The following is a 14,140-nucleotide window of genomic DNA, read 5'->3' as shown; positions in this document are numbered from 1 at the left end:
CGATGGTCAGCCACTCCTACATCTCCTTCTCTCACCGTCCCCCTTTCTATATGATGTTATAGGTCGAATTAAACTAAACCAGTAATGAATTCACCCTCTAATCTACACTGAGATGATCCTAAGAGACTAACAATGGTATCAGAGCCATCGATCTAGTGTGTAGATCATGTCAAGGGCAGCAGTTTAGAAGATGATGAGACAGATCCGATTCGAATCGAAATAGAGGGTTCTAAACCCTAACCCTAGAAGGGGAAGAACAACAGAACAATGAAGGTTCAATTCGGGCCGATTTGGATCGACCCACACTCGAACCCTAACCCTAACCCATTGGAAAAGATGAACAGTAACCTGAATCCTAACCCTAACCATAACCCTAGATCGGACCAGCTCCGAGAAGAATAGAAGATCCAAACAGAGAAGATCAAGGGGAAAGGGGAAGGGCTAGGGAGGCGGCTTACCTCACTGGCCTCCACTCACCGGATCACCCTAGGAAGGGCCTCCATGACGGATGTACTACGGGCATGCTAGGGCGCCGTGGCTAGGCCGCTCGACGACGGTGCGCTCACCCGCTGGGGAGCACGCACGCCAGCGAGGGGGCCAGCGATGACGCCACCATCCCTCCGCCGTGGGCTCGCTCAGGTGGCTGTCTGCGCTCACCCACTCGGTGTTGAGCCGCTCAGAGAGAGAATGGGGAGAGAGGAGTGAGTTAGGGTTCGAGAGTGGAGCCACGCGGGGTCAAGGGCAACGCCGCTAGACCGCTCGATGGTGGTGTGCTCACCCTATGGTGGGTGCGCGCACTAGCAAGGGGACTGATGGCAGCGCCGCCATCTCTGACCGCCATGTTTTGGGTGAGAAAGGAGAGAGAGCCGGTGTGGCGTAGGGAGAGAAGAGCCGTCTACGGCGAAGAGAGAGGAGAGGAGGGTGATGAATGGACCTAGGGTTTCCATCGGAGCGGCTGCGACGCAATTTTGATCGGACAAAACGCGCGGTGCACCATCCGATGAGATCCGACGGTCGATAGAGATCGGACCGGATTTGGCCCAAGCGGGTTTGGGGAATCTTGGCCCAAGCCTAGGTTGTGGCCTGGGCGCAGGGACAGCGTGGCAGCGCACGACTGACTAGGCCGCATTTCGCTGCTGGACCGCGACAGCGCGCAGCACGCGAGAGGGTTTCAGCCCAAAATTAACAGTGAACTTCAAGTTTTTGTTTTATTATTTTCAGAAGCAAATTTCAATGAATTTTATCAAGTTTTGTATCTCTGTCGAAATTTGAACCAACGGGATAATTGTTTCAGAGAGTAGATGAGTAAAGTAAAATGCTTCTAAAAAGTAGATAAAGATTTTTTTCATATTTTCGCTGTAAGTTTAATGTTGATTATGTTCTAATTAAATTCGAACCATCGGAAGAATCTAATTTGAAGAGCAGTTATATTTAGTAAATTATTATTATGTTTATCCTCTAATTAAATTAGAACCAACGGAAAAATTTAATTAGAGGAGTAGTCTATTTTTTGTTTAAGTAAGATTATGGTATTGTCATTTTCTGATCAACGTTGATGATGACAATATTATAATGAATTTAAGTTTGAAGTTTAAATTTTTGATAAATTTTACACCAATGTGGTCAATTCTTCAGAGAGTAGATAAGGACCAAGAAATGCTCCTGAACTAAAAGAATGTATTTCATTATCAAGTTTCTGCTGCAATAATACAGATTATCTTCCAATTAAATTCGAGCCAATGGGAGAATTTAATTTTGAAGAGTAGTGTCAATGTTTTGAGTTACCACCGATGAGTAAATTTCTAATATTGCGCATCTGGCCCAGATGGTGTGCTAAGAGGACACAAGGTTTATACTAGTTCGGGCAGAATGTCCATACGTCCACTTCGTCGCTGCTGCTCGTGTTACTAGCACTAAAAGTTCATAACATGGGTTATAAATGGTCAGGAGAGGGACTGGTCCCAAGTCTCTGGTGGTGTGTTTCGGTGAGCTCTGATTCAAGTCGAGTCGAGTCAAGTTCGGATGTGTTTGATTCGGTCCTCATTTGTGGGACGCCCTGCTTTTCTATTTATAGGCCAAGGGAGAGCACGGGTTACAGTGGAGGAAGAGAAGAGAACGAGAGGAAGAAGTCCTTCAGGGTCACTGGGTCCTTCTTCTCCTTTATGTGGGTCTCGCCGACCCTGTAGATGTCAAAAGGGACAGCTTCTCATCGCGGTCGTGTCCATCACTGGCGCCAACTTTTTTAAAAAAAAATCACAAATATGCCCCTAGAGGTATGATCTCAAAATCTAGACCCTTACCTCAGCGCCATCGTTGGTGGCGTCGAGCTTACACTTCTTAGCACCATAGATTCTGGCGCCTACATCTTGGGCTCGACGCAGACATGGCGGTGACTTGGTAGGCAGCTCGGCGTCGTATATCCTGGCGCGAGCTTGACATCATAGATCCTGGTGCCGAGCTTGGTGTTGAGCTTGGAGCCAATATCTATGGCACTAAGGTGGTGTTTTAACCCGGCCCCCAACCTTCCTGCCCGAGCCTTCTTCCTCTTGTTTCTCCTCCTTCTCGGGTTTTTTCTCTCCCCACTTCGCCCTACCTCATGAATCGGCATATTGGATATTGGAAACTTTGATTTGATCCGTAGATCTTCGAGGGCAAGGTATCCTCGCTCCTCTCCTAGTTTTTTCGCATCAGTTTGGTATATATTAGTCGAATTTTCAACCTAAGAATCATCATTACTTAGGGTTTCATGTAATTTTTAATATTTGTATTATACAACCGTAGGATGCCATGGCGTGGAAAAACTAGCAAACCAAGGTAACCTCAGTGCATGTTGTTATGTTATGGGTTCATTGTTGTGCATCAAATGGGAAACCCTAGGTTTATGGTTTAATATTAATTGCTTTTGGTTCTTAGAACGAAAATGGTTGAATTGTAGTTATGGCCGGATGACCGGAAATGCCTTTGACCTATTGCCTCTGCCTAGCGGTGTTCCAGTGCCCATGTGCTTGTGCGGCGATCCTTGTAAGGTAGCCAAGTCCAATGAAGAGAACACATATATGCAGAGGTATTGGATGTGTTCCAATTTTGCATTTGAGCCTACACTTCGTCAGCGCCGCATTAACAAGATGGTGAGGAATTGATGTTTGTGTCATATGACATCTTGCATGACTTTTTTTTGTTTTGTAATAATTGCATTTTATGCAGACCCCTCCACTGCTCTGTAATTTTGAGCAGTGGATCGACACTGAGATCAAGCCTGAAGATAAGAAATGGATGCAAAAACTATTTCGGTGGGAGACAGAGGACAAGAAGATGATGGAGAAGAGACACAGAGAGCTTGAGCGGGCCATGGGGCTTAAATAGAAGCCCCCACAAAATAGAGCCGTTGTACCCCTTCACTGGGCACAACACGGGGTGACCGGATGCTCTGGTCAGATCAACCGAACGCTGGCCCTTAGCGTCCGGTCACGCGATACACGCCACATGTCCCCTCTCTTTGAATACTGTTCACCCAATCTCAACGGTCAACAGTCGATCAGACGCAGCAGCTAACAGTGATCAGATGCTGAACCCCTAGCATCCGGTCATTTCCAGTAAGCTTCCAGAAACGATTTTTCTTGATCGAACACAGCCAATGTCTGGTCACATGGTGTCTTCCTCTGTGCTGCCATGTCAACATGACTGGACGTAGCCTTCCAGCATTCGGTCGCTGAGCGACCCAGCGTCCGGTCATGAGACCGAAACACATGCCCTCTACTGCCACTGACCGGACGCACCGGTCCAACCAAGACCAGCGTCCGGTCACTTACAGTGACCTCCATCTTTTTAGTCTAGGGCGCCGGTGGCACCGTCGGACTGCCCGCACTCTATGGATGGATAATCCACCGGTGAAGTTCCTAACCCTTGCTCAAATGTGCCAACCACCAAGTGTATCACCTTGTGCACATGTGTTAGCATATTTTCACAAACATTTTCAAGGGTGTCAGCACTCCACTAGATCCTAAATGCATATGCAATGAGTTAGAGCATCTAGTGGCATTTTGACAACCGCATTTCGATATGAGTTTCACCCCTCTTAATAGTACGACTATCAAACCTAAATATGATTACACTCTCTAAGTGTCTTGATCACCAAAACAAAATAGCTCCTACTATTTATACCTTTGCCTTGAGCATTTTGTTTTTCTTCTTCTTTTTAAGTCCAAGCACTTGATCATCACCATGGCATCACAATCATCATGTCATGATCTTCATTTGCTTCACCACTTGGAATGTGCTACCTATCTCATGATCACTTGATAAACTAGGTTAACACTTAGGGTTTCATCAATTCACCAAAACCAAACTAGAGCTTTCAATTTCGACCCTTTCTGTCATTAAGGTCGTAAAGCTCGGGGTGCGAGTGAGCAAATTCTGATCACGCTGGTGAGCAAAGACGCCATAGCCACTATCGCACCCGGTTTTCCAAAGAATTGCCAAGCGCTAACTATATGTGTGCCCAGGATGTCCACATGACACATATAGCGACAAATATGGAGATTATCAAAGACAATGCTTTATTACATATTGAAACATAGTTACAACAAGACTTACATCTATTACAAAGCATAGCGGAAACTACTCTTAATCTTCGCTTTGGGTCTCCATACCCCACAGGGGCGGTTGACTGGGGGAATCTCTCGCTTGGTACTCATGGACTCCACAAGAAACTCTTCACTTGATCCACCATCTGGTACCCATCCGAGATTTTTATTGATTGTAAAGCACCATACTCAACAAGTATAACATGAGGGGATGCAAGGCTAAAAAGGCTAGACATGGCTGAACTATGGTAAGCACTTTTAATTCATCATATTTTATTTGTTAAACCTGTGTCACTAGGTTATGCTTAAGCTCCCAAGGTGAAAGTATATTTAACATTAAGGTTGATATTATCCCAAACCATCTATCTCAAAAAGGATCTAGGCCGCTCATGTCCGTGAACACAACTGATATATCAGTTTTATACTCTACAGAGTTTGTACACTTTCACCATGAGCCATGATTGCCCTTTGCCTGAGGTGATCAGCCTCTTGACTCACTTCCAAGATAAGTCGGCAGGGATCACTACGAAGCTTTTTACCAGTCATTCTAATAAGTAGTAGCCGCTAAGGTTTAAGCCGTCTAGCCGTATGCAGCCCTCCTCCAGGAGTGGCACTCATGGTCATGGCATAGTACACACCCTGGCTAAAAAAGAAACATACCAACTAGTGCCCCCCTCTTGCCCTTTTAGTAAGCTGCTGATGAACTAGAACAGATCAAGATACTAGGCTAAGACTAGAGCCATGTAGTTCTCATGGTTGTACGATAAGTCCTGGGTTGCCACTTTAACATTCAGTCCTTATGGAGGGTAGACTAGAGCACCCAAAAAGGCCCAATGCTCTAGCCCCCTTATGTCCATGTTGCTAAAAAACATCATTTTAATATTGATTCCATAATCCATTAGTCAAGATCATAGTTTGGTGATTACAGACTAAGCAACTACCCATATGCATAAACCCATAGGTAATCAAGGAATATAGGGTACAATAGTTCTAGGTAAAGTCCTTAAGGGTTCATCAAATTAGACACATGCACATGAAATGTGAATATAAGAATATTAGGTAACTAGGGTACTTATGTTACACTTGCTTTCCAAAAGCTTGCCATCCAACTTTCCAACTCTTCTGGACCATCCTTGCTTAGCTCCACTTCTAACGATAGCATCATCCAGTACAAGCATGTAAAACAAACCTAGAAATAGTACACCAAGCATTATGAATCAAGATATAAAGGTTTTAAAATACATAGGGCTTGTAGCTATGAATGTATGAGCGCAAAGACTACTAGAAACGAAGCTACGATTTAAAAGTCATGAAAGTTCAAAGGTAGAAGTTCGAAAGTTTGATAAATGATAGGAATAGAATAGACATGATGTATGTGGGCTAACTTGAAAGATTTAGAGAGCATGTGGATTTATAGATGAAGGGTAAATGATCAAAGAATTTGTATACAAGATGGACCAGACATTATGAGAATGAAGTAAGCATACGAAGATTTAAGAGTTGGATCACACGAGATGACTATGAAAGCTTGATTGGAGAGAACATATACATGGCAATAACTATGCAAGAGTGAGAAGGTATGGTGAGATACTATCAAGAATATTTGTCACCGGTCAAGGAACATGAAGCAAGGACAATGGTGGTGGTTGGCATAGTTGGAATTTACCAATAGCGAGGCGACCATATATTGATACGAGGCAAAAAGTGAAGCTAAACATTTAGATCATGTTTTGCAAACTCATATGAATATTATGTTTTGGATTTGTGAAGCGGACATTTGGGAACATATCTGAACAACCGATGCGCTGAGGTGGATGCTAGATCAATGAGGGACACAGTTACAACAATGTGTGCACCGGCTGGACATGCCCATGCAGCGGGTAGCGGTGGCAGTGGCCATCAAAAGGAAGGGTCATGCTGAACTTTTGGTAAGGATATCTTGTGGGATTGTGTGAAACTACCCTATGAATGTTCAAGACAAAGGGCTCACAATTCAAAGTCTAGTTTAGAGGGGAATGCAACGAAACATTGGTGCATCTAGAACATGCACATAAGCGCGTAGCGGAGTTTATGATCACAAGGATCATGATCAAAGTAGCACCAACTAGAAAACCATTTTGTGAAGTTATTGTGGACTGTATGTGGCATGTGTTGGCAAAAGGGTAAGTCATATTGAGCATTGGTTGACTGGGAAACGCGATTGCAAAACAGGGTGTACGCTACTATAAACACAGCAGGGGCAGCAAGCACAAAGCTGATGATATCTCATTCGTCTTGGTGTCTCTCACCATGAAATTCTACAGAGATGTGTGCAAGTACATGATACACATGTTGGATGAATGGTTTAATGATTTGGATTGTGGATTGCTAGTGCGGCATATGTGGCAGCAGAGCAGGGAACATAGTGACGATGATATCTCTAGAATCTGAACTCCTATGACCAAACCAACTTACATAGGTGTGTTCAAGTTCATAATACACATGTGGTTCAAAGGAATTAACAAGAGGAGTTATGGTTGGTCGGGGAACAGAACTACAAGATGGGGCAGTGACACTGTAGAACAGATGGGGCAGCAAGATTAGCGAGCGCGGCGACATCAATATCTTTGGCTTGCAGCTCCTATGGCCATGAAATTTTGTGGAGGTGTGTGCAAGATCATGTTCTATGATGTGGTAAAATGGTTTGATGGTAGGTATGCCAGACTAACGGGAAACGTCTAAACAAGTCAGTGTTGTACATCTGTTCGGGCAGTAGAGCAGCAGGTATTTGATGGCTGTCAAAAACATGGTCGACACTTGTCAAATGACCTATCCACTTTGTACAAACGTGCACAAATATATGAGACTTCTTTGGGTGAAAAGACTCATCCTTTTATCTGTTGGATCAATGGGAAATGTTGTTTCCATCAGCGGCAACGCTATTGCCCACAAGGATAGCGGCAAGTTCACAAAGGTGACATCACCATAATGAATTGAATCATGATCTATGGCACACAAATTGCAGTAGGTATTGCATATCAGATAAAGGAGGATGTTGGGTTCTCACACTGGAAAATCATGGTGGCCATAGATGGATTTGACGACGTCCGATGTTGATGACAGTTGACAGTAGGGCCAGCAATCAATGGGGCATCGCCAATTCCACTTCAGTGATGATCTACACCACATGACAGATCATAGAGATGGATGAGATGTGCAAGAGCAGCAAGATCAAAGAGGGAATGTGTAGGGTCGACCTCACCATGTGCTGTATAGAAACGGCGGCGACGACAATCAGTGAGGTGCTGCTGCAGGTTTGGGGAGGCGACAAGGCACACCGAGATGGCTTCCATGAAGCGTTGTAGCACCATGGTGTTTACTTGGGGCATCATAGCAGAGAGGGATCATGGTTAACATGAGTTTCGAGGAAGAACAGGGAAAGCAATGATCCTTACTACAGCACAATACGAAGGATTCTAGGAATCCGGCGATGGGAAGACGTGCAGCAGCAAAATAGATTCATTGCAGCGAGAGCACTCAATTTTGATGGACTGGAGGGAGAGGAAGATAGAGGAAGAGGAGGGAACATCCAAGGTGGAGGAAGGCAAGGAGAATAGGGACTGCTTGCTATGTTGGTCGAGCAAAAACAGAAAAAAAGGGAGGGTGTGACTTGGGGAGGAGAGGAGGCGTCTAGGTGCTTTGTATTTGAGAGAGATATGGAACAAAGGATTAAGAGAGAACTAATTGCTGCTGATTTGCATGTGAGGAAGGAAAGGAGGCAGCATAAATGAGGATGGCAACCAGGGAGGGGTTGTCCATCTATTGTGCGTGATGGAGGGAGGAAGGAGAGAAGATATGGCTGTTGTTTCTACATGCCTTCATGCAATTGAAGATGAGGGATACCCATGGAGTAAAGGTGGTCTAGAAAATTAAGAGAGGAAGGAATTGGTGTATCTAATTTTTGCATGGAGAGGAGGAGAAGCAGCCATGGCTTGTCATGCTCTTCAATTGAGTAACTCCACCGGTTATCTTTAAGCCAAGTGATTAGTGGCTCAAACATGGTTGAATTCACACCAAACTTGGTAATCTCATTCCTCGCTTAAGGTACTTTGATGTCTTAAGTTGGTTTGAGGATTGGTTGAGAAAAGCATCGGATTTGAGAGATGTTTTGATAGTTCAATTCCAAAATTTTAGAACAAAGTAGTTTTGGTAGATGATTTGTTTGGATAGTCAAATGGTGTTTGTTTGAGCCAAATTTTGGAGTAGTAGTTTGTAGGATGTGAACTGATTACCATGAGGTACAGAATCTGTGATTCCTCTGCTGACTACTAGTATCCCTCATATTAGTAGGTTGTGTTGTAGTTTAGGTCATGTTGGCAATGTGATGACTGTTAATACTTTAGATGCCCTAGAGGAGACTCCTTGCACCCCTTTGTACCTCGCTTTTGCCCTCTCAAATCAATTAATGCTGGAGCAGTCAAGGTGTTCTACAAGTCAATTTGTGCCATTATGAGTAAAAAACAATTCAAAAAGTGTCAAACAACAGATTTCAGACTTTGATTTTGAGTTGTTGATTGACATTAGAAAGGAAGCTTCAATGTCCAATGTAGTTCAACAAAGCTAGTTTTGCTACAGTGCAAGTCAAATCAACTTACTACGCCACTTCACCATGAAGGCAAATTGTGCTCAACCTGCTTGGTAGTGTACTATTTTCTAGCCAGTGTATACTTGCAACTTTCGTTGACCTCTAGGCCTCGCTAACATCCTTCTTCAGCAATGTTTTCCAAGGTAGACTTGTCCTTGGTACATTCTATGTGTTTTTACCTAAGAGGTTGCCTCAGATTCAACCTAGATATCTGTTGCCACTTGGATACGAGGATTCCATCAAGTAATGATCGTCGAAAACACTAAGTCAACAGAGTTAGCTATCACATTCACCGCTCACTCAACGGACTCAAATAATACAGTGTTGTCATTAAAGAAAGAGAACTGCACACATGGGACATTATGTAGTTTTTTTCCATTGGTTGGCATCTGAGTGATTGAACGGTTATGACTGGCATAGATATTGTTGTTGGTTACTCGGTTTCTCACAACTACAGAGGATGTTTACCCCATCTATGATCTCATCTCTTATGAAAGGTTGTACTCAAGCTACTATGGTAGAGGACTACTTTTCAAACATTGTGAATGAACATGGAACCATTATAATGAGTAGCTTTCCTGAAGCTTGCAGTCTAATGCAAAGTTCACATGGTCCATGCTATATTCACTAGGGAAATAGATATTATGGGTAGTTAGTTTATGCTCCATAGTACCCTCTGTATCCCGAGAATGAAGTGTTGTGCTGATGTGGATTCCTCCCAAAGTAATAATGCTTCACATATGTCAATGAAGGAAATTCTTCTGACAAAACTTACTACGAAGAGCAAGTATCAGAAAGTGTCTTGACCAAATTAGCCTCTCTGTTACTCTGAAGTTAAGTAGCCTAAGGATATCACTGATGTTGGAAAATGGATGACATGCTTTTCTTCCCTTAAAAGTCTTTTGCACCAAATCTCAGGGTGAGATTCTTGTAAGGGGGAGGGCTATAACACCCTAGGTGTTTGTCACCAATTAAGCAATGGGTTTGAGCTCAAACATGACATTTTAAGTGATGATGAAGGTGTCAAGATCAAATTTACAAGAGTAAGCTCCAACTTAAACTTGGACAACACACCTTTACTTACATGGGTAACCTTATTAAGATTATGCAAGAGTAATGTTAAACATGCTTATTTCATGTATATTACATCAACATGCATCCATCTTGACCAGTGGAAAATTTTCGTGAAGTTTGGAATCAAGGAGTCACATGAAATGATAAGTCATAATATTTCTTGGCTTGCTTTATTAAGTAAATGGGAATATGAGATGTCGACCAAACCTTGCTACCTTACCCAAATGACTCTAATTGAACTCTACAACAAAATTCATGAAGGGTTCATGTTGAACAAAGGTCAAGAAAATGCCTCAATCTGTCAAAAACTCTGATTTAAGCTTTACCGCGATGCTACTTTGACTTGGTTTGAACTGTAGCTTAGATTGTTTGTATGGAGTTGAACCTTAAATAAAAGTTGAAGATTGATTGGAGTAGAACAAACTTTGTTTTTGGACCAAGAGCCAGATCAACTTAGAACATTGTCAAACCGAGGTTTGAATATTGAATCAACTGTTGTCTTAGGGCTCTCAGAAAAATATTCTAAGTCCCCGATTGACAACGGCAAGTTGACAATGTTTGTGAATTTTTATCTTCCAAATTCATGTGGTAGCTCAATTGGATTCCTTAAGATGAGTTGAAGTACCTTTCATGGTGGAAACAATAAATCAAGTCTCATCAAATTTGGAGTTCATTTGGATCTTCAAAAATAGTTTCCAAAAACAGCAAAAGTTACTTTGTTACTTAACTAACATTGACACGTCGGCATTCCGCGTTCTCCAAATTTTGTTAAGCAACATGATTTGGTACCAAAATAAAAGTTAGAGTATATATGGTGGAGAAGAGCATATAAAAAGTTGGACTAAGTTTGACTCTGTTTTGGTCCTCAATTTTGGATTTGATAAATCAGCGTTAACACGTTGACACTTGCTAATTGGACACTAATTAACCGCTGTTTGAAAGACCTAATGGCTATGACCCCTTCATCAAGTTTGTAGAGCACCTAGAAGAGGAACAACTTTGCTTAAAGTCCCATAGCCTAGTTTGGAGCAGAGCTGGCCCAAAAATGGACTCCAAGTCGGGCACAGCGACACACGCCACGTGTTCGGCGAAAGGCCGACGCATCGTCCTTACGCACGAGCACGCTCCCACCATTGTCGTGTGCCACTGCCATGAGGACTACCTCCCTATCGTACCCCTGCTCCTCCAAACCAAGCGCCCAAGCTTCTCCATGCTCCCTCCTCACTCACGTTCGCTTCCTCTGGCCTCCCTTGTGCTCCCAGCGCTCTCGCTCGCCCTACTGCCGCACAGCCGCTCGCCATGGCCAGCCGCAGCCGAGCTCCATGCAGCCATGGATGTTGAGTCAGTGTTTCCCCAGCATCCACCAGAAGCTTAGTGACCCTCTCCTCTCCCTCGCACACACCCGCGTCCAAGCCAGCGTTGTCGAACCTGCTATTGCCGGAACGGCTCTGGCCGCCTCCCTCGGCTGCCATGGCCAGGCAGCCACAAGCTGCTATAGGCCAAACCAGGGCTAGGCACGGCCATGGCCGGCCACTACGAAGATGCATCACCCCTCTGTGGCCCCCGATGGCCCTCCCTAGCCGGCCAAATCGGCCACCGGCCGGCCCGACAGCCTCCTCTGTCGTGCTCTGCTGTGACTCCGTGAAGAAGAAAGAGAGGAGGATCTTGCACATAAATAGACACTTTTAGAGGGTTCTAAATGTAGATCTCATGACTCATGTGAATAGTGCTCTTGTACTACAGGTTGATTAGCAAAAACTCTAGAGTTCCCGATGCGAAGTGGCCTTTTCTTTTCCTTTTTCCTTTTTCTCTTTTTCAAGGAAATCAGAGGAACTTTGGAAAATCATTGTAAATTGTAGAGAAATCCTAAAATAGCAAATGAGGACTTTTTGGAATCCTTGTGAAATTATATATTCAATAGATCAATAATATGGCATGATTTAGTTTAAAGTTTTTGCTGTAAAAATCAATTTATGCAGTTAGGTTTTTAATACTAGTTGTGTCTTGTCTTTTTCATAACTGCAGTTGTTTTGCTGAAATAAATGTGAAATGTTTATGGTAGTCTACTGATGCTATGTGTATATTGTGGTAAAAATGTTAGGAATTTAGATTTGATAGTTTAAGAGCTATAAAAATAACAAATGCCCTGTGTTGCTTTGCTCCTATTCTGGATAGGACTGCATGTTTATATTAATTGGCTTAGTTAAATTAAGAATAATGATTTTATGAAAATTCATAAGTTGTAGTACTTTTCTTAAGCTTTCCAAAAAGCTAAATGGCATAATTTTTGTTAAGTAGATTTTTAGTTTTTGTTCCTTAAATTTCTGTGGTTGTTTCCGCCCAAACCCAGATAGGGTTGCCTTGTTGGTAATGTTTGGCCTTGTTAAGAGCATAATTAGCTTTAGGTGTTTATAACAAAGTTGTTTATAATTTTTTAAGATTTCCAAAAAGTCTAGAACCACATTTATTGGACATGTAGAACTCTAGTTATAGCTGTTTAAAATGGTATGTCAGTTTCTATCCATGTTTTGGATAGACATGCATTTATTGCATTAATTGACCATTTTAACTGTAGAATCATCTTAAGATGAGAATAAGAAATTTGTAGGTAACTTCATAATATTTTCAAAAAGTTATGATTCATGGTTTTTGGAGGTCTAGAACTCTAGTTATGCTTCTCTGAAGTTCCTATCAGTTTTCTATACCACTATTGTTTGGACTACAGGTGCAGGTTTGCTTGTGCAATTATTTTAATAGTGTAAATGATGTTTGATGTGGTTGTAGTGAATACCAAAGTTATAGGTAACTTCATAATATATCTTGTGTTAAATTTTCATGACCATAGGCCTGATAATTTAGGAGCTATAGATTTTATAATTTCCCTGTTAGGTTTTGCATGCTCTCTGTACAGATCTGAATGATTGTGTTGTTTTGATCCAACTAAGCTTTGAATCATGTCTTGGAGATAATAGAAGAAGTGTAGTGCTTTTCATTAGCTTTCCAAATTGTTAGAGACATCTCCTTTTGGTGGTCTAAATCTCCAGTTATAAGCTTGTGAAGTTGCATGGTAGAAGCTATTCAAGCCTGGACAGAGGTGCTCAGTTGTACTTGATTGACCTTGTTAATTGAGGAATCACCTTGTGATGATAATAAACATGTTTTAGATAATTTAATAATATTTTTATAAAGTGAAGGTTCATACTTGTTGGATGTCCATAACTCTAGTTATGCATTGTTGAAATTACTGCAACTTTTCTATCCTAGATCTATGTAGATGTGAAACATTGGCATGTTTGACCTGGCTAGCTTTGGAATGAGCTTTTGGTGATAATAACAATGTTGTAGAAAATTTCATTAGATTTGCAGAAAGTCTAGGGTCACCCTTGTTGGATGCTTATGTCTTTAGTTATGATTAAAATAAATGACTGTTATGCTGCTAGTCTAGATTTCCATGCATGTGCTAGGTGATTGTTTTAGCTTGCTCTTGTTTTGGCTAAACATGTTGGTTAATTCTTGATCGATGCATATGTGCAATATCTGAACTTAAGTTCACTTATGTGCCATGCCTAATATGCTTGCTATCCCTCTATAATAGGTTGTGTGATGTTTAGTTAAATAACTCTAGGTGCATATGTCTTGCATTATCTTATGTTTACCTTGAATGCTATTATGTGATGCATCTCATATTGCGATTCTTCATATTCAAGCACTTGCATCTTGCATCTCATCTAGGTATGCTAGATGAACCACGTGAAGGACGTGATGTTGGAGCCGAACCCCAAGACGATGTATGGTGGTCCTATCCCGAAGATGGAAGGACTAGACAAGCTGCTAGGATGGGAGATACTCGCCAAACGAG

The sequence above is a fragment of the Miscanthus floridulus genome, chromosome 1 (assembly GCF_019320115.1).
Source record: "Miscanthus floridulus cultivar M001 chromosome 1, ASM1932011v1, whole genome shotgun sequence".
In the NCBI taxonomy this organism is placed as follows: Eukaryota; Viridiplantae; Streptophyta; class Magnoliopsida; order Poales; family Poaceae; genus Miscanthus; species Miscanthus floridulus.
The sequence above is the reverse complement of the archived record's forward strand: the minus strand, read 5'-3'. Positions refer to the sequence as shown.